We start from the raw sequence: 26,504 nt of genomic DNA on the forward strand, positions 1-26,504 counted from the left end.
AATTATTTTTACTGAAAGCTTAAAATGTAAACCTTGACTTAAAGCTTCCTTTCAAAGTCAAATACATTTTAAGATCAAATATTTGAGTGAAAATCAAATGATCAACATGTGGTCTCCACAGGCTTTTATTCTGAAAGGACTGTGCTTCCTCTGGATGATAAGGTGATATTTAAAAGTTTTTATAAAGTGGGCATCGTCATCGAGTGATTAAAGAGCTGGAGGTCAAAGGTCACATAACAACAGTAAATTAAATTATTTTTAAGTTTTATTTTGAAAGTTTTTACATTTTAAAATTATTATTTATGTTTTTTAAACTTTTAATGGATGAAAAATAATCAAATCTAAACTTTATTTATTGTACATCACAGCATTCTTTATTTTCACATTAAACGGTTTAAACGACTTTGACTTTTTAAACTCTTTGAATGAAGTGACCTCATCGATGATGTCATCAGTGAGGCTGATCTGTGATTGGACGAACATGAACCTGATTATTAAACATTCAACGTTCAAAAAGACTGAACATTAAAGACGTTTATTTATTAACTGTGTCATCGACGTCAGCCTGTAAGAAACGTTTTCAACACGAATAAATAAATAAATAAGTAAATAAATAAATAAATAATTATTAGCAGGATCCATCGAACATTACACACGATGCCTGAAGCAGCAGAAATAACTTCTTAACTTAAATCCCCGACAGGGAACAGAAACCTAAACATCAAAATATTCAGAAAACAAAATCAGGAAAATAAAAATCTAAAAGATCCTCAAAATGACATTTTATTCATGGTGACGTTGTTATAAATCAAACATATTATTATTATGAATAAAATCTCAGCTAAAGCAGCGGCGAGCAGGAAACAGCCGTGAACTCACTAAAGATAAAAGTGATTCATGAGATACTTCAAACCTCTGGAAGGTTTTTAAAGTTTTATTTCAAAATGAACTGTAATTATTTCAAACGTTTCCATTCTCACATATTTTAAAGTCAGATTTTTTTTTAACTGTCTGTGTTCCTTGAACGCCTCGTCAGGACAGCTGTTTTTTTTCAGCTCTGTCAGCTGATTGGAGGTGAGAAGTTTCTCACTGCAGACATCGACTGTCGACACGATCGAACACCGAGCGATAACAACCAATAACAACGTGAACCTCAGAAATCAGCCAGCAGGATGGAACAAAGCGAACAAATCAGCTGATATTTACAGATCAGAATCAGAGCGACTGATATGGCAGTCGCCAAAAATACCCCCCCTCCCCTCCCCACCCTGACCCGGGGCAGTTTGATTGACAGCCACCATGTGGCACATAGCTGGAGGTGAAGTGATAGCCCTGCTGCTGATTCCCTTAAAAAGCCATCAGCCGCCCAGCTGACAGGCCTCTTGCATGCTATCAGCGGCTATTCTTGGCCTTCCTCGGATCACTGCAGTCTGCTGCATGAGGCTGCGTCCAAATCCAACCAGAAACAAGTCAAACTAACACAGAAACACCATGAAACGAACCAGAAACCTCCATCTGACCCACATCCCCGTAAACCACATTAGTCTGCTCAGTGTGCACATACGGGGAAGTTACTTACTTGTTTCCACAAGAGTGCCTCGGACTGATGGGACGGAGCCCAGCGGATTCAAACTAGTTTCCTTATGCAGAAAAGTGTTTCCAGAAAATCCAAGATGAGAACGGTCGAGCCTCCAAATATCCCCCCTCGAACAAAACAAAACTACACAGTGTGGCCGTGTAGTTTTGTTTTCCCTCCGTGCAATCCCTCCACCCGAGGCGAGGCTGGGAATGCTCCAACTGCTCAGGAGGGCCCACACGGCGCTGAACCTCTTTATACCAGGGGGGACAACCTGCATCACCACCCAAAGCAGCCTCCCCATTGGCTGCCGGGACACCCAGGGGGGCATGATGGGACATGGCAGCCATGTATGCCACCTCCACCCTGTTGGACCTCCGTCAGTGCAGAAGCAGCTTTGATTTGACGACAGCGATCGAAAGATTTAACATCTCATGTCAGAACGCCGGGGGAGAGAAAACAGATCAAAATCAGTGATTACATAGAAACAGAGAGGAAGTGGTTAATAGCTGCTGACCAAAAGGAGGCAGAGGCTGTCCCTGTCACTCAAACACATGACCCCCCCCCCCATCCACCCCCCCCCCCCTTCAAACCCACTCCCAACACACACCTCAGCAGCCTGCTGTTATAACACACACACTGTTTACACACTTCTTCTTCTTTTAAGGGTTAGGGTAGGCATTTAATAATGATTTATGCAGCCTGTGTGTGTGTGTGTGTGTGTGTGTGTGTGTGTGTGTGTGTGTGTGTGTGTGTGTGTGTGTGTGTGTGTGCGTGTGCGTGTGTGTGTGTGTGCGTGCGTGTGTGTGTGTGTCATGCTTTGGTAACAAGGTTTGGTAACTGCCACTCAGCTGTCAATCATCCATCATCCGGTGATCTGATCTGCAGGAGGAAACAGGAAGTAGGAATCATTTTGACATCGATAAACTCATGAGTCAAACGTCTTTATATTGAAATATTAAAAACATTAAAAGGGAACAAAGTGCGGTTAATTTTCAGGTTAGATAATCGACCAGCTGCTGACCCCTCCCCCACACCGGCTAGACTCTCTTTCTGCAGACTTACAAAACTGGTTTAACACCAGGCTTAAAGACAGATTCAAGAAGAAGAATCTAATTTTCATAATGAATTATGAGCATCAGACCAGACCAGTTCAGCGTTTGTAGGGCGTTATAAACATGGGCGCTGTAGTGGGGGACAGAGTGGAACTGACTTTAAACATATCTGATATTTAATGCTTTATCCTTTTCCCCATCCTAAAGCTTCCACACATACTTGTCCTCATCTGTGAACTGTTGAGTTTATTAGGCCTGAAACATTTTAATTTGAGTTCTACTCAGCCAACAGAAAGAAGGCAGAGGTCCATACATGGGTAGAGGACCAGAACCAGCACCTCTGACAGAGGACCAGAACCAGTACCTCTGACAGAGGAGCTGAGCATACACACAGGGGGTGTTAGGGTGGCAGATGAATTTCTGGAGGAAGCTCATCTGTGCCATGAAACCCACAGGACACAAGTGGATTCATTAGACGTAAGAAATATAGAGTACCTACTTCAATACATGGAAAGTGTGATTAAATAACTTTTATTGTGATTTGGCATAGACAAATTAAAATGGATGATCAATCAATGTAGGCATGGCCATTTCCCCCGACAGGCTGATGGTGTTCTCTGCCTCCTTGCAGCTGTAACTAGGAAATTCAATACTCCAGAGATGATACCAAATAGTAAAGCTTGCTGAAACACAACATGTCAGGATGAAGGGGACGATGAGATGTCTTGTGCTGCTACAGAGAGGGATTCAGAGGCCTACAGAGGTCACATCTTAATATTATGTCACTGATAGGCCAGTTATCTCCCCGTTCCACTACTGACATGTAACCTACGCTGAAGTATGAACAGACATCCTTATCCTTTTTAACAGAGCATTTGATGAGGGTCCATCAAATCCTAGCACAGAGACACAGTAAGATGTTCAGTGAATGCCAGAGGTTCATTCTACTCGTAGCACTGGATCATTTAATGTCATACTTTATGTATATGTATTCCCAGTTACCAGTAAATGACGGGTACAGGCTGAATCAAAAAGAAACACACACCAGACAAAAAATGAAGTTGGACCGTCAGATTGAGAAGGCAGATCTGGAAACTGAAATACTTAAGTTATTGGTTTTGATTATTTTTCTTTAATCGTTTGAACGTCAGCCCAGAAAATAAAAAGTCAACACTCTGAAATAAAAACCATATCTGGTGTCTGCGGCTGTCTCAGGACCTTCATACATCTGCCATCACTCAGAGCACATTTGCAGCGCTAAGCTAAGAGCTAACGGCAGAAGAGTGTGACAACAACAACGCCACCCCCTGCCCCTCCCCCTCATCAGAGCTTGTGCTAGGCCTTCCTTTAGAGTCGTATCCAACTCCACTCCAGTGATGTCCACAATGTCCAGAAATGTATTTGCAGCATCCAACATCATTTCATTCTTTCTGATTTTCCTTGAATGTCACTATGGAGATGAACTCTAGAATCCAAAAACTTCTTCTTTTAATTGAATTCCAGCAGGCTGTGCACTGAGACATTGTGATGCTGCCCTCTACAGGTAGAGTTTCTAGTCCATCTAATATTTTTAGGAATATAATGATCCTTTACAGGTGAGTTAATGATCGTTCTGCCAACAGGTTGGAACTCCACGTCAGAGGAAACGATGGACTTTGAAGAGACAGAAGAGAAACACAGATCTGATTATTCTCTTAATAATTGTTGTTTGTCATGTCTGTTTCTTTTACACAAAATAAAACATGATCAACAGTTTCCAAACTCCCATCCTGACACAAACCGTCGGGATGCTTCCCTATGACATTAACCAGCTGAGCCCCAGTGGCCACAATGGCCATACCCTGGTGGGGACATCATTGTCCTCCCTTCCCCCATAGTTTACTACAGCAACCCGGAGGGTCGTCACAATACTTCATTAAAGTTTCATTCAGTTCATTAAAGAGTCCAAACACAATGAAATTAAAGCAAAACAGTCAAATAAATAGAAAGATAAAAACAGTCTCTGAGGTCTCAATCACAGAAATAGAAGTCTTTATTACTTTATGGCATGTTTTCACATTTCATCACTGATTTGGTTAGTTCAGCCACATTAAGGCACATGAAGTAAATAAAGTAAATATAGAGACAGGCAGAGAAACAGGGCGACAACGACACAACAGATTTATGTTGTGCTAACTGTAATAGAAAAGACCCGTGTAATAGTAGCATCAGCTGTAGTGATTTATGGGAGAGTAATACAGGAGATGAGGATTATGTGAGGTTCCACATCATGTGAAAAACTGTGTAAACTTACCGTCCGTGTAACAAACTGGAGCTGTGGAATTAATGAAAGTCCTTATTTCATGAATGCTTTGTGCACCGCTCTCCTTTCTCAATAATTAATCCCATTAATATGTTAATAATATTTCATTAGCAGAGTAAGTGATAAAAATGATGATTGAATCTTGGTGAATGTGGGATCGAACCATGATCATCATTTACTGAAATTCCTTCCTGGGATTAATAAAGTGATTCTGATTCTTTAGGGTTTTGAGTTAAAAAAGTAGAAATATAAATTTACTCCGACTGATCTCATGAAAGATCTGACGGTTTGAAGATTGAATTGTTGGTTGAACATTGTCGGGGCAACGTGTCGACCAAGAAGTTGAGATTCAGCTCACGGTTGTTGTCATGTTGAGTTGATTCTTGTTTCCTGTGTAACTGTACATATTTATTTTATCTTATTTGCACATTTATTTTATTCGTCGACCAAACAATACAAGGAAATACAAACATCAAATCTCAAATCTTGAATGGAAAGGAGCAGAAAGAAGAGTAATCTTATATAAGACATTTATTAACAAAACACTTAATTCAAAAATAATTAAAAATACAAATAAATTGGGTGCATATAAAAGAGAAAACCCAGCATGGAGGGAGCTGTGTGAGGAGCAGAGAGGGGTCTGGGTTAGTTCTCTCCGCTGATCCATATCTGTCTCTATGTTTCGGGGGTTTTGCAACCGTCTCAGCTGGCCGGCTCAGGTGTCAACAGAGGGGACAGCTGCAGGACACTAAATCCTGCTGAGAGTCCACAGACACCCACAGAAACCAGAAACACACTGGAATTTACACTGGGAGCTAAGACCATCAGCACCCTCTAGCAGTAGTCACTGGAACTTCAATAAACACTCACATACTGAACTTCTGGGGCCGTATTCATGAAGCCTCCTAAGTACTAAGAGTTAATCCTAGTGACACAATTCGAAGAAAATTCTTAGAATCAGGACATTTTCTAAGAATTTCCCTTCAAAATTAGGACTAGATCGTTGTAAAGATGAAAGTTATTCACAAAGTGTCTTAGCCCTTAAGAGAGCTCCTCAGGTGTCAAACTGTGAGGAGGAGTGAGGAGGACTTTTAACAGGATGAAGAGAGCTGAGGAGGAAACAGAGAAATGTTCTCCAAACACGACATGAAGAATATTCTTATTGAATCATAGTCGGGCCAAACTGACTAAAACGATTTGTGCAGACATTTCAATCCATGTCTGACTTTCTTCAGTACAAAGTGAAACATGCATGCTGAGTTTCTCTACATGTGTTACCTCCTCAGGTTCATCCAATCACTGATTAAGACCCTTTACCTGCTGATGTAACAATCAACATGTGAAGAAGCTGCTGCACTGAACATGTTATTCCAAACATCTTTTAAAGTACGTCATATTATCACACAGATGATAATTTCAAAGTGTTCATAATTACACAATGTCTGACTAGGTTATATGATTTACTTTTTATCTCAATTTCATAGATTAACCAATCACAGCTTCTGAAAAAATGTGTCGCAATGGGGTCGACCACGCCTCCTCACTAAGATGACATTTTAGGTCTCTACCTCACTCAGAGTTGCTCTGAGAATGTTCCTAAACCACTCTTAAACTAAAAGTCCTTGCTAGGATTTTTTAAGCTAAGTTAGGAACTCTCTGAGAGGATTCTCAGGATATTTGTTAATACAGGCCCTGAAGTGAAAGAAAAACACTTTTTACCATTTTTAAAGAGGTCATATTATGCCCTTTTTGGGGTTCATATATTTAATCTATGTTCCTACTAAAGCAGGGATGTCAGACATACGGCCCGTGGCCCGACAGCAGGTTTCATGCGAGACGTTTTGGGAAGAAGGAGGAAATGTATTGAAAAATATTTTGAGATTTTTTTATAAATTAAATATTTAAATGTATGTAAAATGAGCAACGTAAAGGTTGATATCATGATACGAATATTAATTAAATGGGGCACTTTGAACTATTTTCTCAACAGGGAGTATCATAAAAAAGACAAGTGGCCGAGCGCACAAGCTGCTCCTGCATTACGCTAATCAGCAAACAGGCTGAACACCTGTTGAGAGAGGTGACACAGAATGCAGGTTTTCAAAAGAAATCGAAGGAGTGATATTTCTTTATTTTTATTTGCTCACAAGTTGCCAGAATTGTATCAGAGCCACGGGACTTAACGACAGGCACACTGCTTCACTGCGTGCGCATCCTGACCGTCTTCAGTTCTGTCCACACTTCCAGTTTCTCCTGTCTTGACTGATGTAAAACAAAAGTTTTACGAATGATAACAAAGCTTCCTATGGAGTGAGCCACAAAGAGCAGCTCGTGCAAATAAAAAACAATCATCTCCGCCATGCATAATGACCCAGACCGTCTCCACACATCCAGACGTTGAGCCTGATGCATCTCCCGACTAGTTTTACCTCTGGTTATTGTAAAAACAGTAAATTAAAATTAATAATAACTGATTTTATTTACAGATGGTTCATATTTAGGTCACCCAGAGGTGAACGTGTTGTGTTGATCACCTAAAAGTTTCAGCGTGACATCACTTCTAAATGCAGTAGCCTGCTGTTGCACCTTTATCACCAGCTTTCATCAGACTGTAAAAATATAACTATTACTGAACATTCATTCTTATCCAAAAACGATATCATGCACAGGCTGCCCGATCATACAGAGGTCCGCTGGTTTAACCGTGGAGCAGCGCTAAAATACTTTCTCGAATTGCGCACGGAGATGGCACAGATTCAAGGCGCATAAAAAGTCAGTGACAGAGTTAGATCACGATAGTGCGGACACGTAGAAGAACGGACTGCCAGACTCATATCAAAAGTCGTTTAACTGAGTTTACTTGTGTGAACTCCACACGGAGCTGATCAGACTGCAGTGATCAATGCTGAAGGATAAATTCAAGTCTGTTGGCTTGGAAACACAATACTAAAATACCTGAAGATGCATCAAAGACACTCTGTTTGTTTGTGACAACTTATTCATGTGAGCAGGTTTTATCTGTAATGAACCTTAACGAGTGTAAACTGTGCTGTGGCCTGACACACACACATCTAAAGTCTCTCTCTCTCTCTCTCTCTCTCTCTCTCTCTCTCTCTCTAATGCACTGATCCCAGGGCAGGTAGAATAACCTGTGTCAAAATTTCTATAACCTTGAACAGCAATATTTAAATATAATATAATAATCTCAAACAAAACATAATTATTGATGTTTTCTTCTGTAATGTGGTACATTTAAATATTTCCATATGCCAACATGCAATGACAGAGTTAACCCCTCTGCTTAATGTTAATGTTAAAGTTTTCTATACAATCATACATTAGCTTATATATCCATGTGATGAGTTATAGTGATGTTGGCAAAATTTTTCCGGCCCACTTGAGGTCTCATTTGAACAAATCCGGCTCCCGACCCAATAGAACTCTGACATCACTGTACTAAAGTCTGTTCACAATAGCTAAAGTTCAAAAAAAGTGTCTGTTTTCATGTACTGCCGCTCCATGCACCGGCTTGTTTCTGACTCTCTCTGTAACGCTCTTAAGTGCCCACGTTCCAGGGTCCCCACGTGTGCCAAGTCTGATCTGATTGGTCGGCCGGTCGGCTCTGTTGTAATTGGTCAGTCGCTCAGCACAGTTCTCGGAAATGTCACGGCCCTTTTTACCATATTGGGAATGCAGCTACTTTGGCTCCGAGGGGAGCAAAAACACCGGTATACAAACAGCAATGGTCGGTTTTTCACCAATCTGACAACGGAGAGGAGGAACAAACACAACAACCTTTGCCACGAAGGCATGAGCACGACGTTTCAGTGTTGTAGGTATTTATTTTGCAGCCTTTTCAGATGTAATATGTGTGTAATATATGCTCATCGGGTAGCTTCATTGCGTTGTTTAGGTGTAGGCTAAGTGTGGAAACTGCAGCTAAATGCTTACCGAAACAGACACAGTGTGCTGCAGAATACTATGATAACTTACAACAAGAACATAGCAACAGTAACACACACCTTATGTTTGTATCAAGTCTTTTTATCAGAAAAACACTCACTGTTAGTGTGTTGAAAAATACGTTAGTACAATGCTATACCTGGTACCGCTTTAGGTGAAAGTTGATAAATAGTTTAGTATTGCTCAAATTTGAAAAAATAACATTACCGAGGCTTACAGTTCAGCTACAGACAGCCTTCACAGAACTAATGTATCCGTAGCAGCTAAAAAGTTGTTTTCAAACAATTAAAAAAGACAATAAATGAAGCGTATTTACATGTTGTGGTTGTGAACTTCCAGAAGCATCAGAATCTCCATAGCTGCCACAGAGAGTAGAAGCTGAAACTTCTTTCCAAGTCCGTTTACCAAAGTCCCTGATGGGTTGAACCATTGACCTTTGCCTGAAGCTGTACATGAAGTTTTACTGCTCCGAAAACTCAGGTAAATGCAACATAGGCACCGCTGGGATTCGTACCCAGGATCTCCTGTTTACTAGACAGGCACTTTGACCAAATAAGCAACAGCGCCATCAGCTGCTTATCATGCGAAATTTTCATGTTAAGAGTTTGATTGATTTGAACTCAGCTTGTTAACATCTCCCTTCCCTGTTCAGTCAAGTCAGCCATAATTTGAGCATCCCTGGCAGTCTGTAAAGGTCAAGGGGCAAATTGGAAATGACTGCTGTCAAGTCATGTTTGGTTGACTGGCTGCAGTATAGGTCATAAACCCCGCCTCCTCAATGATAACAGATGGGATGTGGGTCAAAGTTAAAATACTCGTCACATAATGTTTTTCCAAACCTAAACTCTGCTGTGATCATTAGTTATTATCACCCTACATTGTGTTCAAGTGCTAATTTTTCTGTGAAGTTTGTTTTAAATAAGTTATTTGAGGTTGAAAAACGGGATTTTACGTCATATTTGACGATGATTGACAGCCGCTGATCTTGCGTAACTCTCTTTGGGAATAGCAAAGCTACGTAGCGAAGGAAAGCCGAGACACCATTGAACTTTTCCACTCCATGTTTGTCTCTCTTGGACTGACAGAATGAGTTGTTCTGCTGTAAACCCATCTAACCAACCTGTGGGATTTAAGGATATCTGCGTTAACTTGGTAAGTTGAAATGTTTGTTTAATGTGCTGTTCGCGGGTAATTTCGTTAGCTAGCTAGCTAACACTGAAGTAGGCTAACGAGCTAACGTTATGGTGGTAATAATATGTTACTGATAGCTGGCTGTGACGGACATTATTTATCGTTTTATTTCAATAAAGAATCGGGGGGGAATCCTGATAAACTATATTGGCTGTGCTTCATGATACTACAACTTAACTGTGCTCGAGATTCATATTAATGAACGATCAGATCCGTAGTAAAATTCAACATATAGTTGCGTATCACCGACAATAACTTTACTTTACGGTCTGTTAAAGTAAAATAGAATATGTCCTGATGGTCTGCATTATTAATAACATTAACAGTTGGTCAGTGTGCACAGTCGAGCCTGTAAGAATAACAGGCTCGACTTTCTTCCGCTTCCCGTGATGCTGCTGCGGCTGAAATTTAACATTAATATTTGGAAGAGGCAGAATATTTCTTCATGTGTTCAGATAACACTAAAGTTATTATCTGGTTCAATAATGTCTCTAACTGTTTGAAGAAAAGAAACAGAACGGACATGTTAACATCAGTAGCCGACAGTGAAATGTAATATGAACCAAACATGATTTGTACAAGGACTCAAAACGGGCTGATCATATTCTACTAAGACTTCAACAGGTTGACTTTAGTGTTACTTTACTTTAGTTAATATTTAAGACTTAAGCACACTACCAGGAGTCAATTCAATAGTTTACAGTTGATTTGATGTGACTTTAGTTCAGCTTATTCAGAATTTGTTCAGAAATACTCTTCTTGCTTTGCTCCATGATTATGTGATTCATATGTTATATAATAACTTTCCTGTTATTAACACTATTTCTATTCAACAAGATTCATTTCTATTTAAAATGCTCTTTTGGTTATTTAGTTATCATATTTGTCTGTTATAACTTTTTAGTTTTAGACTTAAATTTTAACCTCTCAAATAACAAAGCAGTCTCAGTCTTTTTGAGGAATTATAGCTAAAAAAAAACTAATTCTACTTTGCATACAGTACATCCATAAATAAACTGAAGTACTTTTATTGCATTTCTGTGGTGTTCCTGTAGGTGACCATGATGGAGCCAGACTGAAGCAGCAGGTTGTGAAGGTGGACACCATCATCTTGTCTTTGCAGTGCTGATTCTGAAGAGACGTCTTCATATAGGACTGAAAGATAAAATTATCTCTCATATGACTGGATCGTTTTATTGTAACCGCCATCAGCATCAAAGTAATTTTAGTAACAATTTATAATCTTTCTTAAAATGCAAGGAAGACTAGCAGAAGATTTTAACAGCCTCTATGGTTCTGCAAGAAGTCTAGTTCATGTTTAAATTGTTCTTCTTTCTGTCTTCAAGGAAATCAATGCCCAAAGGAAACAACAGTCCAGACTCTGATTCCAGCTCCGGTGAGGTTCTGCACACAAATTGTCTGTCTGATTCTTTTATTGGGTAATTACCACACGACACCAAATCAGTACATTAAATTTACTTTTTTTTAAGCTAAATACTGAAGCTACTTCTGCATATTTCTAATGAGGCACAAGAATCCAACTGACTCACTGTTTAAGTTTCACAGTTGAACTGTGAGTATCTGTAACTTTAGAAATCAACAGGAGACACTGTGGTGCAGTGTGTGGTAAAACTATTACATTAATGTATGAATGAACACAATTATTTTCTGCAGGATTTTTCTGTCATTCCTTATCTGCAGCTGCAGTATCTTGTTTTACCACATTAACTTCGCTGAGAGCCTGAAGCAGAATGCCTGAGTTAACAGACAAAGTTCATAATCAGCTCATGCTATTAGATATCTTTATCTGGTGCTTCTGGCTTTGCTGAACCAGCTTTCTTAAAGAAAGCCTGGATATGTTGAACTTGCTTCAGGCATACAACTGACCCAAATACTGATCAATAACCTATACAATAGCCCAATACCGCCACATAGTGTCTAAAGTGAGTTTTGTCTAAACTAAATGTGTTGATGTGTTTGCACTTCAGAAATAAAAGTTTCCATGGGTAACAAAAACCAGTACAAACCGGTTCTGCTCATCTGTATGTCCCTGTCACTAGACTCACTGATAAAACCAGTATAAACCAGTTCATCTGTCTGTCCCTGTCCATAGGCTCACTGACTTGAAGAGAGAGGACACTTGGCTTCCATGTACGAGACACACAAGTCCCAGATTGAATCACTCTATCAGGTAAAGAGCTGTCTCACTTTAAAGTGATATAAGAAGGTGGAGTATTACAGAATCATACTAAGTAATCCACAGTCCTTTCTAACACTGAGTTAATGTAAACTCTATGTATATTAAATTATACAAGCTTCTGATTTCTGCCTCTCAGATTGATTCTGCTGTTTCAGTTTTCACCTGTTAGCTCACATCCCTGGCTACTGCTGAGTCATTGGCAAAAGTTAATTATTGTAACCCTGTTTATGTCATGATTATATGAGAATATTTAACATTAGTTTAATTTATCAGGCTGGCCCATGCGATGACAGTTTAAAATAATCTTCAATAGAAAGTGGCAGGAACACTTGTCTTAAAACATAAATTCATAAAGCTGGTCATATTATTGGATTCATCATGTCTTAATCTATATTTTGTTTTTTCTCTTAAATAGTTATCCTGTTTTGAAAGCAAACTTTAGAACCTGAAGTTTAGCAGAACCTGAGGACAGATCTGATTTCAGGTCTGAAGCATAAACATCGCAGTAAAATTCATTATACTTTACATTTGACTCCATGATTGTTTTTCTTTATTACAGAAGATGCCTTCAGATTCAGATCCATCAGCAACCCCTGACAACATGGAGGACTCGTCCCCTGAGCGTTTCCTGTCCTCTCTCGATGGAGTTCTTCTCTTCAGTTATTAACTCTTGAAAACAGTAGCACAACATGCCAGACTGTTTGACAAGTCTGTGATTGAATAAATTGAAATGTCTTGCTATGCTTATTGGCTTTAAATGTTTAATATTAAATAAGTTTGAAGGCCATTTATCTCAGACGAGACTGGCTGTGACAAGCTGAGCTCGTCTGTTAGCTTTGCTGTTGTCTTAGCTGTTGTTGGTCAAGAAGAAATTAATGTCAGTTCGAGGCCTTTTCAATTGTGAGCTATAAACTTAACTGCTAAATTATTTTACTGTGACCAACACTTTGTCGTGCTCCAGTTAATCAGAGACAGTCATGTGAGTTTTAAAAAAAGTTTATTTAAACATTTTATGAAAAAAAGAAATTCAATAAACAACCCCTGGCTTCATTAACCATGTGGAAAATAAGTAAGGGAGACCATCAGGTCCAATTGCTGGGACATAGGATAAAGTACAAAAAAATAATTTAACAAAGAAATCCCAACAAAAATCAAATAAAGTATAAAGATCCTGGATGATTTTTTGACTGTTAAAATATGATGAAAAAGCAAATCCAACACTACCCTCCAGCATTTGGCCTTTAAAACACAGGGCAACGTCATGTAAAGAAAAATAGCACCATTGAATATTGACCTGGATCTCAGTGAACAGTGAGAAGGCTACCATAGTCATCCTGAGATAAAACACAGTCACAAAGCACCAGACTTTGTTCACCTTCTTCAGTTGTGCAGACGTCGATCAGCTCCTCTGGGTGATGGCAGAGAGGACTCTTCATCTGGGAGAGCTGCTGGTGTAAGGTCATTTCTTTCCCACATTGGATGAGCAGGGCATCTGGCACAGCTCTTAGTCCAAGCACAGGTGAAAAAAGGGAGGCGGTTCCTTCAAACTAAGCGACCCCAGCCTGACCACTGTAACAGGTGTGCAGATGAAGGTTGAAATTAGTCATTTTTAGGTTCTGTTGATTGTAAAATGGAAGAGAAAACATCACCTTTCTATTTAACATTTAGCTGGTGTATGACTCAGTGTGATTTTTATTTAATTTTAGAAGACTGTATTGTTAACAATAGCTTGTTTTTACAACCTTCTTATGAAACTTTTTAAAAAATCACAGGATATATAACTTTTAACAGATGATTTTAACTTACGCTTGGCCTCTGTGGAAGATGTCAGACCTGCTTTTATCTCTTCTTTGCCTAAATAAAGATACAAAAAAACAATTGATTTACTGTTCACTTAAATATTAGAAAAGCAGACATGAATCGCATTGCAAACTGTCAGTTTCTAACAAAATACAAAATATCTTTCGACCTGTAACCTACGGTCTGGGGTGCTAAACTAGTTTAAATATAGAACGATTTCGGCAAAAACAGAGGACCCAGCAGCCAACATATTTTCAATAATGATCAAAGTAGAGGGATTTTTTAAAACACAGTGTGTTTAAATATTAGACTTTGAATACGGTGGTTGGTTTTACTTACACATTTCTTCATAAGACTTGTAGACCAGCAGAGCGCTTTCGGTGTAGCTGGGCTGCTTAAGTCATCTGGGCAGTACGATAAATGGACGGGGCGTGTTACTGGAGCCCCTCCTGCTCCCAGGTTTGAACAGTAGAAGCTTTCATGTGCCACCCTAGAACAATTTGGTACCATCACAGCAAATACCTTTGCAGCAATCTTACAAAGGTACCTGAGGTGGGTTGCACCATTGACCTTTGCCTGAAGATGCACATGAAGTTTTACTGCTCCGAAAACTCAGGTAAATGCAACATAGGCACTGCTGGGATTTGAACCCAGGCACTCCTGTTTACTAGACAGGCACTTTGACCAACTAAGCCACGGCACCACCAGCTGCTTCATGTGCGAATGTTTCATGTTTAGAATTTGTTTGAATCAACTCAGCTTGGTAACATCTCCCTTCCCTGTTCAGTCAAGTCAACCATAATTAGAGCATCCATGGCATTCTGTAAAGGTCAAGGGGCAAATGGGAAATGACTGCTGTCAAGTCATGTTTGGTAAGATGACTACCGAGTCTAAAGACATGGCACTTGTAATGTAGAGAAAAGCAACTTCTCGCTTTTGGGTGACCTTGAAGAATCCAGTAAGATGCAATTCTAGTCCCTGGGTGGGCTCGAACCACCATCCTCTCGGTTAACAGCCGAGCGCGCTGACCGATTGCACCACAGAGACATGCTGTGGCCCCAGAGTCCATTCTCGCTGACATGAAACATGTCTTCTTTGATGACATCAGTCTGTCACCTTCAGCCTTGTCTTGGAACCGTTCTATTTGGGGAAAAGTAATCAAAATTGCTGCTACCAGGTTTGAACAGGAGTAGCTTTCATGGACAAGTGAATTGAATCAACTCAGCTTGTTAACATCTAACTTCCCTGTTCAGTCAAGTCAACCATAATTAGAGCATACCTGGCAGTGTGTAAAGGTCAAGGGGCAAATTGGAAATGACTGCTGTCAAGTCATGTTTGGTAAGATGCCTACCGAGTCTAAAGACATGGCACTTGTAATGTAGAGAAAAGCCACTTCTCTCTCCTGGGTGACCCTGAAGAATCCAGTAATATGGAATTCTCCTGCCTGGGTGGGCTCAAACCATCAACCTCTCGGTTAACAGACGAGTGTGCTGACCCATTGCGCGAAAGAGACATGCTGTGATTGCAGAGTCCATTCTCGCTGACATGAAACATGAAACATGTCTTCTTTGATGACATCAGTGTCTCTCCTTTAATCTTGTCTCGGAAAGGTTCTATTTGGGGAAAAGTAATCAAAAGTACTGCTCCCAGGTTTGAACAGTAGAAGCTTTCTTAGACAAGTGAATTTGTGAAGGCGCTGCTGGGAGTTGAACCCAGGATCTCCTGTTTACTAGACAGGCGCTTTTACCAACTAAGCCACAGCATCCCTTAGAAAAGCACAATTTGGGACCATCACAGCAAATACCTTTGCAGCAATCTTACAAAAGTACCTGAGGTGGGTTGCACCATTGACCTTTGCCTGAAGATGCACATTAAGTTTTACTGCTCCAAAAACTCAGGTAAATGCAACATAGGCACCGCTGGGATTTGAACACAGGCTCTCCTGTTTACTAGACAGGCACTTTGACCAACTAAGCCACGGCACCATCAGCTGCTTTGAATGCGAATGTTTCATGTTAAAAATTTGATTGAATTAACTCAGCTTGTTAACATCTCCCTTACCTGTTCAGTCAAATCAACCATAATTTGAACATCCCTGGCATTCTGTAAAGGTCAAGGGGCAAATTGGAAATGACTGCTGTCAAGTCATGTTTGGTAAGATGACTACCGAGTCTGACGACATGGCACTTATGATGTAGAGAATAGCCACTTCTCTCTCCTGGGTGACCTTGAAGAATCCAGTAATATGCAATTCTCATCCCTGGGTGGGCTTGACCCATAATCCTCTTGGTTAACAGATGAGTGCGCTGACCTATTGTGCCACAGAGACATGCTGTGATTGCAGAGCCCAGACTTGCTAACATGAAACATGAAACATGAAACATGTCTTCTTTGATGACATTAGTTTGTCTCCTTTAATCTTGTCTTGGAATGGTAATCAGAGGTGCTGCTCCCAGGTTGGAACAGTAGAAGCTTTCTTAGACAAGTGCACTTGTGAAGGCGCTGCTGGGAGTTGAATCCAGGATCTCCTGTTTACTAGACAGGTGCTTTCACCAGCTAAGCCACAGCACCCCTCAGAAGAGCACAATTTGGAACCATCACAGCAAATACCTTTGCAGCAATCTTACAGAAGTACCTGAGGTAGGTTGCACCATTGACCTTTGCCTGAAGATGCACATGAAGTTTTACTGCTCCGAAAACTCAGGTAAATGCAACATAGGCACCGCTGGGATTTGAACCCAGGCTCTCCTGTTTACTAGACAGGCACTTTGACCAACTAAGCCACGGCACCACCAGCTGCTTCATGTGCGAATGTTTCATGTTTAGAATTTGATTGAATCAACTCAGCTTGGTAACATCTCCCTTCCCTGTTCAGTCAAGTCAACCATAATTAGAGCATCCCTGGCATTCTGTAAAGGTCAAGGGGCAAATGGGAAATGACTGCTGTCAAGTCATGTTTGGTAAGATGACTACCGAGTCAAAAGAGATGGCACTTGTAATGTAGAGAAAAGCAACTTCTCGCTTTTGGGTGACCTTGAAGAATCCAGTAAGATGCAATTCTAGTCCCTGGGTGGGCTCGAACCACCATCCTCTCGGTTAACAGCCGAGCGCGCTGACCGATTGCGCCACAGAGACATGCTGTGGCCCAAGAGTCCATTCTCGCTGACATGAAACATGTCTTCTTTGATGACATCAGTCTGTCACCTTCAACCTTGTCTTGGAACCGTTCTATTTGGGGAAAAGTAATCAAAATTGCTGCTACCAGGTTTGAACAGGAGTAGCTTTCATGGACAAGTGAATTTAATCAACTCAGCTTGTTAACATCTAACTTCCCTGTTCAGTCAAGTCAACCATAATTAGAGCATACCTGGCAGTGTGTAAAGGTCAAGGGGCAAAATGGAAATGACTGCTGTCAAGTCATGTTTGGTAAGATGCCTACCGAGTCTAAAGACATGGCACTTGTAATGTAGAGAAAAGCCACTTCTCTCTCCTGGGTGACCCTGAAGAATCCAGTAATATGGAATTCTCCTGCCTGGGTGGGCTCAAACCATCAACCTCTTGGTTAACAGACGAGTGCGCTGACCCATTGCGCGAAAGAGACATGCTGTGATTGCAGAGTCCATTCTCGCTGACATGAAACATGAAACATGTCTTCTTTGATGACATCAGTGTCTCTCCCCTTTAATCTTGTCTCGGAAAGGTTCTATTTGGGGAAAAGTAATCAAAAGTGCTGCTCCCAGGTTTGAACAGTAGAAGTTTTCTTTGACAAGATAATTTGTGAAGGTGCTGCTGGGAGTTGAACCCAGGATCTCCTGTTTACTAGACAGGTGCTTTCACCAACTAAGCCACAGCACCCTTTGCAAGAGCACAATTTGGGACCATCACAGCAAATACCTTTGCAGCAATCTTACAAAAGTACCTGAGGTGGGTTGCACCATTGACCTTTGCCTGAAGATGCACATGAAGTTTTACTGCTCTGAAAACTCAGGTAAATGCAACATAGGCACCGCTGGGATTTGAACCCAGGCTCTCCTGTTTATTAGACAGGCACTTTGACCAACTAAGCCACGGCACCACCAGCTGCTTCATATGCGAATGTTTCATGTTTAGAATTTGATTGAATCAACTCAGCTTGGTAACATCTCCCTTCCCTGTTCAGTCAAGTCAACCATAATTAGAGCATCCCTGGCATTCTGTAAAGGTCAAGGGGCAAATGGGAAATGACTGCTGTCAAGTCATGTTTGGTAAGATGACTACCGAGTCAAAAGAGATGGCACTTGTAATGTAGAGAAAAGCAACTTCTCGCTTTTGGGTGACCTTGAAGAATCCAGTAAGATGCAATTCTAGTCCCTGGGTGGGCTCGAACCACCATCCTCTCGGTTAACAGCCGAGCGCGCTGACCGATTGCGCCACAGAGACATGCTGTGGCCCAAGAGTCCATTCTCGCTGACATGAAACATTTCTTCTTTGATGACATCAGTCTGTCACCTTCAACCTTGTCTTGGAACCGTTCTATTTGGGGAAAAGTAATCAAAATTGCTGCTACCAGGTTTGAACAGGAGTAGCTTTCATGGACAAGTGAATTGAATCAACTCAGCTTGTTAACATCTAACTTCCCTGTTCAGTCAAGTCAACCATAATTAGAGCATACCTGGCAGTGTGTAAAGGTCAAGGGGCAAATTGGAAATGACTGCTGTCAAGTCATGTTTGGTAAGATGCCTACCGAGTCTAAAGACATGGCACTTGTAATGTAGAGAAAAGCCACTTCTCTCTCCTGGGTGACCCTGAAGAATCCAGTAATATGGAATTCTCCTGCCTGGGTGGGCTCAAACCATCAACCTCTCGGTTAACAGACGAGTGCGCTGACCCATTGCGCGAAAGAGACATGCTGTGATTGCAGAGTCCATTCTTGCTGACATGAAACATGAAACATGTCTTCTTTGATGACATCAGTGTCTCTCCCCTTTAATCTTGTCTCGGAAAGGTTCTATTTGGGGAAAAGTAATCAAAAGTGCTGCTCCCAGGTTTGAACAGTAGAAGTTTTCTTTGACAAGAGAATTTGTGAAGGTGCTGCTGGGAGTTGAACCCAGGATCTCCTGTTTACTAGACAGGTGCTTTCACCAACTAAGCCACAGCACCCTTTGCAAGAGCACAATTTGGGACCATCACAGCAAATACCTTTGCAGCAATCTTACAAAAGTACCTGAGGTGGGTTGCACCATTGACCTTTGCCTGAAGATGCACATGAAGTTTTACTGCTCTGAAAACTCAGGTAAATGCAACATAGGCACCGCTGGGATTTGAACCCAGGCTCTCCTGTTTACTAGACAGGCACTTTGACCAACTAAGCCACAGCACCACCAGCAGCTTCATGTGTGAATGTTTCATGTTTAGAATTTGATTGAATCAACTCAGCTTGGTAACATCTCCCTTCCCTGTTCAGTCAAGTCAACCATAATTAGAGCATCCCTGGCATTCTGTAAAGGTCAAGGGGCAAATGGGAAATGACTGCTGTCAAGTCATGTTTGGTAAGATGACAACCGAGTCAAAAGAGATGGCACTTGTAATGTAGAGAAAAGCAACTTCTCGCTTTTGGGTGACCTTGAAGAATCCAGTAAGATGCAATTCTCGTCCCTGGGTGGGCTCGAACCACCATCCTCTCGGTTAACAGCCGAGCACGCTGACCGATTGCGCCACAGAGACATGCTGTGGCCCAAGAGTCCATTCTCGCTGACATGAAACATGTCTTCTTTGATGACATCAGTCTGTCACCTTCAACCTTGTCTTGGAACCGTTCTATTTGGGGAAAAGTAATCAAAATTGCTGCTACCAGGTTTGAACAGGAGTAGCTTTCATGGACAAGTGAATTGAATCAACTCAGCTTGTTAACATCTAACTTCCCTGTTCAGTCAAGTCAACCATAATTGGAGCATACCTGGCAGTGTGTAAAGGTCAAGGGGCAAATTGGAAATGACTGCTGTCAAGTCATGTTTGGTAAGATGCCTACCGAGTCTAAAGACATGGCACTTGTAATGTAGAGAAAAGCCACTTCTCTCTCCTGGGTGACCCTGAAGAATCCAGTAATATGGAATTCTCCTGCTTGGGTGGGCTCAAACCATCAACCTCTCGGTTAACAGACGAGTGCGCTGACCCATTGCGCGAAAGAGACATGCTGTGATTGCAGAGTCCATTCTCGCTGACATGAAACATGAAACATGTCTTCTTTGATGACATCAGTGTCTCTCCTTTAATCTTGTCTCGGAAAGGTTCTATTTGGGGAAAAGTAATCAAAAGTGCTGCTCCCAGGTTTGAACAGTAGAAGCTTTCTTAGATAAGTGAATTTGTGAAGGTGCTGCTGGGAGTTGAACCCAGGATCTCCTGTTTACTAGACAGGTGCTTTCACCAACTAAGCCACAGCACCCCTTAGAAGACCACAATTTGGGACCATCACAGCAAATACCTTTGCAGCAATCTTACAAAAGTACCTGAGGTGGGTTGCACCATTGACCTTTGCCTGAAGATGCACATTAAGTTTTACTGCTCCAAAAACTCAGGTAAATGCAACATAGGCACCACTGGGATTTGAACACAGGCTCTCCTGTTCACTAGACAGGCACTTTGACCAACTAAGCCACGGCACCATCAGCTGCTTTGAATGCAAATGTTTCATGTTAAAAATTTGATTGAATTAACTCAGCTTGTTAACATCTCCCTTACCTGTTCAGTCAAATTAACCATAATTTGAACATCCCTGGCATTCTGTAAAGGTCAAGGGGCAAATTGGAAATGACTGCTGTCAAGTCATGTTTGGTAAGATGACTACCGAGTCTGACGACATGGCACTTATAATGTAGAGAATAGCCACTTCTCTCTCCTGGGTGACCTTGAAGAATCCAGTAATATGCAATTCTCATCCCTGGGTGGGCTTGACCCATAATCCTCTTGGTTAACAGATGAGTGCGCTGACCTATTGTGCCACAGAGACATCCTGTGATTGCAGAGCCCAGTCTTGCTAACATGAAACATGAAACATGTCTTCTTTGATGACATTAGTTTGTCTCCTTTAATCTTGTCTTGGAAAGGTAATCAGAGGTGCTGCTCCCAGGTTTGAACAATAGAAGCTTTCTTAGACAAGTGAACTTGTGAAGGTGCTGCTGGGAGTTGAACCCAGGATCTCATGTTTACTAGACAGGTGCTTTCAACAGCTAAGCCACAGCACCCCTCAGAAGAGCACAATTTGGAACCATCACAGCAAATACCTTTGCAGCAATCTTACAAAAGTACCTGAGGTAGGTTGCACCATTGACCTTTGCCTGAAGATGCACATGAAGTTTTACTGCTCCGAAAACTCAGGTAAATGCAACATAGGCACCGCTGGGATTTGAACCCAGGCTCTCCTGTTTACTAGACAGGCACTTTGACCAACTAAGCCACGGCACCACCAGCTGCTTCATTTGCGAATGTTTCATGTTTGGAATTTGATTGAATCAACTCAGCTTGGTAACATCTCCCTTCCCTGTTCAGTCAAGTCAACCATAATTAGAGCATCCCTGGCATTCTGTAAAGGTCAAGGGGCAAATGGGAAATGACTGCTGTCAAGTCATGTTTGGTAAGATGACTACCGAGTCAAAAGAGATGGCACTTGTAATGTAGAGAAAAGCAACTTCTCGCTTTTGGGTGACCTTGAAGAATCCAGTAAGATGCAATTCTCGTCCCTGGGTGGGCTCGAACCACCATCCTCTCGGTTAACAGCCGAGCACGCTGACCGATTGCGCCACAGAGACATGCTGTGACTGCAGAGTCCATTCTCGCTGACATGAAACATGTCTTCTTTGATGACATCAGTGTGTCACCTTCAACCTTTGTCTTGGAACCGTTGTATTTGGGGAAAAGTAATCAAAATTGCTGCTACCAGGTTTGAACAGGAGTAGCTTTCATGGACAAGTGAATTGAATCAACTCAGCTTGTTAACATCTAACTTCCCTGTTCAGTCAAGTCAACCATAATTAGAGCATACCTGGCAGTGTGTAAAGGTCAAGGGGCAAATTGGAAATGACTGCTGTCAAGTCATGTTTGGTAAGATGCCTACCGAGTCTAAAGACATGGCACTTGTAATGTAGAGAAAAGCCACTTCTCTCTCCTGGGTGACCCTGAAGAATCCAGTAATATAGAATTCTCTTGCCTGGGTGGGCTCAAACCATCAACCTCTCGGTTAACAGACAATTGCGCTGACCCATTGCACGAAAGAGACATGCTGTGATTGCAGAGTCCATTCTTGCTGACATGAAACATGTCTTCTTTGATGACATCAGTCTGTCACCTTCAACCTTGTCTTGGAACCGTTCTATTTGGGGAAAAGTAATCAAAATTGCTGCTACCAGGTTTGAACAGGAGTAGCTTTCATGGACAAGTGAATTGAATCAACTCAGCTTGTTAACATCTAACTTCCCTGTTCAGTCAAGTCAACCATAATTAGAGCATACCTGGCAGTGTGTAAAGGTCAAGGGGCAAATTGGAAATGACTGCTGTCAAGTCATGTTTGGTAAGATGCCTACCGAGTCTAAAGACATGGCACTTGTAATGTAGAGAAAAGCCACTTCTCTCTCCTGGGTGACCCTGAAGAATCCAGTAATATGGAATTCTCCTGCCTGGGTGGGCTCAAACCATCAACCTCTCGGTTAACAGACAAGTGCGCTGACCCATTGCGCGAAAGAGACATGCTGTGATTGCAGAGTCCATTCTCGCTGACATGAAACATGTCTTCTTTGATGACATCAGTGTCTCTCCCCTTTAATCTTGTCTCGGAAAGGTTCTATTTGGGGAAAAGTAATCAAAAGTGCTGCTCCCAGGTTTGAACAGTAGAAGCTTTCTTAGATAAGTGAATTTGTGAAGGTGCTGCTGGGAGTTGAACCCAGGATCTCCTGTTTACTAGACAGGTGCTTTCACCAACTAAGCCACAGCACCCCTTACAAGAGCACAATTTGGGACCATCACAGCAAATACCTTTGCAGCAATCTTACAAAAGTACCTGAGGTGGGTTGCACCATTGACCTTTGCCTGAAGATGCACATGAAGTTTTACTGCTCTGAAAACTCAGGTAAATGCAACATAGGCACTGCTGGGATTTGAACCCAGGCTGTCCTGTTTACTAGACAGGCACTTTGACCAACTAAGCCACGGCACCACCAGCTGCTTAATGTGCGAATGTTTCATGTTTAGAATTTGATTGAATCAACTCAGCTTGGTAACATCTCCCTTACCTGTTCAGTCAAGTCAACCATAATTAGAGCATCCCTGGCATTCTGTAAAGGTCAAGGGGCAAATGGGAAATGACTGCTGTCAAGTCATGTTTGGTAAGATGACTACCGAGTCAAAAGAGATGGCACTTGTAATGTAGAGAAAAGCAACTTCTCGCTTTTGGGTGACCTTGAAGAATCCAGTAATATGCAATTCTCATCCCTGGGTGGGCTTGACCCATAATCCTCTTGGTTAACAGATGAGTGCGCTGACCTATTGTGCCACAGAGACATGCTGTGATTGCAGAGCCCAGTCTTGCTAACATGAAACATGAAACATGTCTTCTTTGATGACATTAGTTTGTCTCCTTTAATCTTGTCTTGGAAAGGTAATCAGAGGTGCCTCTCCCAGGTTTGAACAATAGAAGCTTTCTTAGACAAGTGAATTTGTGAGGGTGCTGCTGGGAGTTGAACCCAGGATCTCATGTTTACTAGACAGGTGCTTTCAACAGCTAAGCCACAGCACCCCTCAGAAGAGCACAATTTGGAACCATCACAGCAAATACCTTTGCAGCAATCTTACAAAAGTACCTGAGGTAGGTTGCACCATTAAACTTTGCCTGAAGATGCACATGAAGTTTTACTGCTCCGAAAACTCAGGTAAATGCAACACAGGCACCGCTGGGATTTGAACCCAGGCTCTCCTGTTTACTAGACAGGTACTTTGACCAACTAAGCCACGGCACCACCAGCTGCTTCATGTGCGAATGTTTCATGTTTAGAATTTGATTGAATCAACTCAGCTTGGTAACATCTCCCTTCCCTGTTCAGTCAAGTCAACCATAATTAGAGCATCCCTGGCATTCTGTAAAGGTCAAGGGGCAAATGGGAAATGACTGCTGTCAAGTCATGTTTGGTAAGATGACTACCGAGTCAAAAGAGATGGCACTTGTAATGTAGAGAAAAGCAACTTCTCGCTTTTGGGTGACCTTGAAGAATCCAGTAAGATGCAATTCTCGTCCCTGGGCGGGCTCGAACCACCATCCTCTCGGTTAACAGCCGAGCACGCTGACCGATTGCGCCACAGAGACATGCTGTGGCCCAAGAGTCCATTCTCGCTGACATGAAACATGTCTTCTTTGATGACATCAGTCTGTCACCTTCAACCTTGTCTTGGAACCGTTCTATTTGGGGAAAAGTAATCAAAATTGCTGCTACCAGGTTTGAACAGGAGTAGCTTTCATGGACAAGTGAATTGAATCAACTCAGCTTGTTAACATCTAACTTCCCTGTTCAGTCAAGTCAACCATAATTAGAGCATACCTGGCAGTGTGTAAAGGTCAAGGGGCAAATTGGAAATGACTGCTGTCAAGTCATGTTTGGTAAGATGCCTACCGAGTCTAAAGACATGGCACTTGTAATGTAGAGAAAAGCCACTTCTCTCTCCTGGGTGACCCTGAAGAATCCAGTAATATGGAATTCTCCTGCTTGGGTGGGCTCAAACCATCAACCTCTCGGTTAACAGACGAGTGCGCTGACCCATTGCGCGAAAGAGACATGCTGTGATTTCAGAGTCCATTCTCGCTGACATGAAACATGAAACATGTCTTCTTTGATGACATCAGTGTCTCTCCTTTAATCTTGTCTCGGAAAGGTTCTATTTGGGGAAAAGTAATCAAAAGTGCTGTTCCCAGGTTTGAACAGTAGAAGCTTTCTTAGATAAGTGAATTTGTGAAGGTGCTGCTGGGAGTTGAACCCAGGATCTCCTGTTTACTAGACAGGTGCTTTCACCAACTAAGCCACAGCACCCCTTAGAAGACCACAATTTGGGACCATCACAGCAAATACCTTTGCAGCAATCTTACAAAAGTACCTGAGGTGGGTTGCACCATTGACCTTTGCCTGAAGATGCACATTAAGTTTTACTGCTCCAAAAACTCAGGTAAATGCAACATAGGCACCACTGGGATTTGAACACAGGCTCTCCTGTTCACTAGACAGGCACTTTGACCAACTAAGCCACGGCACCATCAGCTGCTTTGAATGCAAATGTTTCATGTTAAAAATTTGATTGAATTAACTCAGCTTGTTAACATCTCCCTTACCTGTTCAGTCAAATTAACCATAATTTGAACATCCCTGGCATTCTGTAAAGGTCAAGGGGCAAATTGGAAATGACTGCTGTCAAGTCATGTTTGGTAAGATGACTACCGAGTCTGACGACATGGCACTTATAATGTAGAGAATAGCCACTTCTCTCTCCTGGGTGACCTTGAAGAATCCAGTAATATGCAATTCTCATCCCTGGGTGGGCTTGACCCATAATCCTCTTGGTTAACAGATGAGTGCGCTGACCTATTGTGCCACAGAGACATCCTGTGATTGCAGAGCCCAGTCTTGCTAACATGAAACATGAAACATGTCTTCTTTGATGACATTAGTTTGTCTCCTTTAATCTTGTCTTGGAAAGGTAATCAGAGGTGCTGCTCCCAGGTTTGAACAATAGAAGCTTTCTTAGACAAGTGAACTTGTGAAGGTGCTGCTGGGAGTTGAACCCAGGATCTCATGTTTACTAGACAGGTGCTTTCAACAGCTAAGCCACAGCACCCCTCAGAAGAGCACAATTTGGAACCATCACAGCAAATACCTTTGCAGCAATCTTACAAAAGTACCTGAGGTAGGTTGCACCATTGACCTTTGCCTGAAGATGCACATGAAGTTTTACTGCTCCGAAAACTCAGGTAAATGCAACATAGGCACCGCTGGGATTTGAACCCAGGCTCTCCTGTTTACTAGACAGGCACTTTGACCAACTAAGCCACGGCACCACCAGCTGCTTCATTTGCGAATGTTTCATGTTTGGAATTTGATTGAATCAACTCAGCTTGGTAACATCTCCCTTCCCTGTTCAGTCAAGTCAACCATAATTAGAGCATCCCTGGCATTCTGTAAAGGTCAAGGGGCAAATGGGAAATGACTGCTGTCAAGTCATGTTTGGTAAGATGACTACCGAGTCAAAAGAGATGGCACTTGTAATGTAGAGAAAAGCAACTTCTCGCTTTTGGGTGACCTTGAAGAATCCAGTAAGATGCAATTCTCGTCCCTGGGTGGGCTCGAACCACCATCCTCTCGGTTAACAGCCGAGCACGCTGACCGATTGCGCCACAGAGACATGCTGTGA

The 26,504-nt window shown here is 41.8% G+C and overlaps 1 protein-coding gene, 2 long non-coding RNA genes and 28 other non-coding genes across 32 annotated transcripts in view; 1 reads left to right on the forward strand and 30 right to left on the reverse strand.

Annotated features, from left to right (window-relative positions):
- Positions 1–1,791, reverse strand: part of LOC132987190 (titin-like) — a 169,636-nt gene extending 167,845 nt beyond the window's left edge. The window contains exon 1 of the mRNA XM_061054087.1: positions 1,580–1,791. The gene's annotated coding sequence lies outside the window, so the exon portion shown is untranslated. The remainder of the gene's footprint in view (positions 1–1,579) is intronic.
- Positions 1,792–11,324: 9,533 nt separating this feature from the next.
- Positions 11,325–13,039, forward strand: LOC132986538 (uncharacterized). Of its 2 annotated transcripts, none has more exons than XR_009675523.1 (3): positions 11,325–11,526; positions 12,201–12,278; positions 12,847–13,039. It is a non-coding gene; the product is annotated as an uncharacterized LOC132986538 (long non-coding RNA). The 2 variants fall into 2 exon arrangements; XR_009675524.1 differs by having other exon boundaries at positions 11,325–11,483.
- A 599-nt stretch (positions 13,040–13,638) lies between these two features.
- Positions 13,639–14,540, reverse strand: LOC132986539 (uncharacterized). Its single transcript, XR_009675525.1, has 3 exons — positions 14,427–14,540; positions 14,094–14,141; positions 13,639–13,856 (listed from the first exon to the last, which is right to left on the reverse strand). It is a non-coding gene; the product is annotated as an uncharacterized LOC132986539 (long non-coding RNA).
- Positions 14,541–14,716: 176 nt separating this feature from the next.
- Positions 14,717–14,790, reverse strand: trnat-agu (transfer RNA threonine (anticodon AGU)). Its single transcript has one exon. It is a non-coding gene; the product is annotated as a tRNA-Thr (tRNA).
- A 270-nt stretch (positions 14,791–15,060) lies between these two features.
- On the reverse strand, positions 15,061–15,134 carry trnan-guu (transfer RNA asparagine (anticodon GUU)). Its single transcript has one exon. It is a non-coding gene; the product is annotated as a tRNA-Asn (tRNA).
- A 644-nt stretch (positions 15,135–15,778) lies between these two features.
- trnat-agu (transfer RNA threonine (anticodon AGU)) lies at positions 15,779–15,853 on the reverse strand. Its single transcript has one exon. It is a non-coding gene; the product is annotated as a tRNA-Thr (tRNA).
- Positions 15,854–15,998: 145 nt separating this feature from the next.
- trnat-agu (transfer RNA threonine (anticodon AGU)) lies at positions 15,999–16,072 on the reverse strand. Its single transcript has one exon. It is a non-coding gene; the product is annotated as a tRNA-Thr (tRNA).
- A 512-nt stretch (positions 16,073–16,584) lies between these two features.
- Positions 16,585–16,658, reverse strand: trnat-agu (transfer RNA threonine (anticodon AGU)). Its single transcript has one exon. It is a non-coding gene; the product is annotated as a tRNA-Thr (tRNA).
- A 146-nt stretch (positions 16,659–16,804) lies between these two features.
- trnat-agu (transfer RNA threonine (anticodon AGU)) lies at positions 16,805–16,878 on the reverse strand. The gene has a single exon. It is a non-coding gene; the product is annotated as a tRNA-Thr (tRNA).
- Positions 16,879–17,148: 270 nt separating this feature from the next.
- Positions 17,149–17,222, reverse strand: trnan-guu (transfer RNA asparagine (anticodon GUU)). Its single transcript has one exon. It is a non-coding gene; the product is annotated as a tRNA-Asn (tRNA).
- A 646-nt stretch (positions 17,223–17,868) lies between these two features.
- Positions 17,869–17,942, reverse strand: trnat-agu (transfer RNA threonine (anticodon AGU)). The gene has a single exon. It is a non-coding gene; the product is annotated as a tRNA-Thr (tRNA).
- A 146-nt stretch (positions 17,943–18,088) lies between these two features.
- Positions 18,089–18,162, reverse strand: trnai-aau (transfer RNA isoleucine (anticodon AAU)). Its single transcript has one exon. It is a non-coding gene; the product is annotated as a tRNA-Ile (tRNA).
- Positions 18,163–18,432: 270 nt separating this feature from the next.
- trnan-guu (transfer RNA asparagine (anticodon GUU)) lies at positions 18,433–18,506 on the reverse strand. The gene has a single exon. It is a non-coding gene; the product is annotated as a tRNA-Asn (tRNA).
- Positions 18,507–19,152: 646 nt separating this feature from the next.
- trnat-agu (transfer RNA threonine (anticodon AGU)) lies at positions 19,153–19,226 on the reverse strand. The gene has a single exon. It is a non-coding gene; the product is annotated as a tRNA-Thr (tRNA).
- Positions 19,227–19,372: 146 nt separating this feature from the next.
- On the reverse strand, positions 19,373–19,446 carry trnat-agu (transfer RNA threonine (anticodon AGU)). The gene has a single exon. It is a non-coding gene; the product is annotated as a tRNA-Thr (tRNA).
- Positions 19,447–19,716: 270 nt separating this feature from the next.
- On the reverse strand, positions 19,717–19,790 carry trnan-guu (transfer RNA asparagine (anticodon GUU)). Its single transcript has one exon. It is a non-coding gene; the product is annotated as a tRNA-Asn (tRNA).
- A 644-nt stretch (positions 19,791–20,434) lies between these two features.
- Positions 20,435–20,508, reverse strand: trnat-agu (transfer RNA threonine (anticodon AGU)). Its single transcript has one exon. It is a non-coding gene; the product is annotated as a tRNA-Thr (tRNA).
- A 146-nt stretch (positions 20,509–20,654) lies between these two features.
- On the reverse strand, positions 20,655–20,728 carry trnat-agu (transfer RNA threonine (anticodon AGU)). The gene has a single exon. It is a non-coding gene; the product is annotated as a tRNA-Thr (tRNA).
- Positions 20,729–21,233: 505 nt separating this feature from the next.
- Positions 21,234–21,307, reverse strand: trnat-agu (transfer RNA threonine (anticodon AGU)). The gene has a single exon. It is a non-coding gene; the product is annotated as a tRNA-Thr (tRNA).
- A 146-nt stretch (positions 21,308–21,453) lies between these two features.
- trnat-agu (transfer RNA threonine (anticodon AGU)) lies at positions 21,454–21,527 on the reverse strand. Its single transcript has one exon. It is a non-coding gene; the product is annotated as a tRNA-Thr (tRNA).
- Positions 21,528–21,797: 270 nt separating this feature from the next.
- Positions 21,798–21,871, reverse strand: trnan-guu (transfer RNA asparagine (anticodon GUU)). Its single transcript has one exon. It is a non-coding gene; the product is annotated as a tRNA-Asn (tRNA).
- A 1,106-nt stretch (positions 21,872–22,977) lies between these two features.
- trnat-agu (transfer RNA threonine (anticodon AGU)) lies at positions 22,978–23,051 on the reverse strand. Its single transcript has one exon. It is a non-coding gene; the product is annotated as a tRNA-Thr (tRNA).
- A 146-nt stretch (positions 23,052–23,197) lies between these two features.
- On the reverse strand, positions 23,198–23,271 carry trnat-agu (transfer RNA threonine (anticodon AGU)). The gene has a single exon. It is a non-coding gene; the product is annotated as a tRNA-Thr (tRNA).
- Positions 23,272–23,776: 505 nt separating this feature from the next.
- Positions 23,777–23,850, reverse strand: trnat-agu (transfer RNA threonine (anticodon AGU)). The gene has a single exon. It is a non-coding gene; the product is annotated as a tRNA-Thr (tRNA).
- A 146-nt stretch (positions 23,851–23,996) lies between these two features.
- trnat-agu (transfer RNA threonine (anticodon AGU)) lies at positions 23,997–24,070 on the reverse strand. Its single transcript has one exon. It is a non-coding gene; the product is annotated as a tRNA-Thr (tRNA).
- A 270-nt stretch (positions 24,071–24,340) lies between these two features.
- Positions 24,341–24,414, reverse strand: trnan-guu (transfer RNA asparagine (anticodon GUU)). Its single transcript has one exon. It is a non-coding gene; the product is annotated as a tRNA-Asn (tRNA).
- A 644-nt stretch (positions 24,415–25,058) lies between these two features.
- On the reverse strand, positions 25,059–25,132 carry trnat-agu (transfer RNA threonine (anticodon AGU)). The gene has a single exon. It is a non-coding gene; the product is annotated as a tRNA-Thr (tRNA).
- A 146-nt stretch (positions 25,133–25,278) lies between these two features.
- On the reverse strand, positions 25,279–25,352 carry trnat-agu (transfer RNA threonine (anticodon AGU)). Its single transcript has one exon. It is a non-coding gene; the product is annotated as a tRNA-Thr (tRNA).
- Positions 25,353–25,857: 505 nt separating this feature from the next.
- Positions 25,858–25,931, reverse strand: trnat-agu (transfer RNA threonine (anticodon AGU)). Its single transcript has one exon. It is a non-coding gene; the product is annotated as a tRNA-Thr (tRNA).
- A 146-nt stretch (positions 25,932–26,077) lies between these two features.
- trnat-agu (transfer RNA threonine (anticodon AGU)) lies at positions 26,078–26,151 on the reverse strand. Its single transcript has one exon. It is a non-coding gene; the product is annotated as a tRNA-Thr (tRNA).
- Positions 26,152–26,421: 270 nt separating this feature from the next.
- On the reverse strand, positions 26,422–26,495 carry trnan-guu (transfer RNA asparagine (anticodon GUU)). Its single transcript has one exon. It is a non-coding gene; the product is annotated as a tRNA-Asn (tRNA).
- Positions 26,496–26,504: the final 9 nt, after the last annotated feature.

Source organism: Labrus mixtus, chromosome 13 (genome assembly GCF_963584025.1).
Source record: "Labrus mixtus chromosome 13, fLabMix1.1, whole genome shotgun sequence".
In the NCBI taxonomy this organism is placed as follows: domain Eukaryota; kingdom Metazoa; phylum Chordata; class Actinopteri; order Labriformes; family Labridae; genus Labrus; species Labrus mixtus.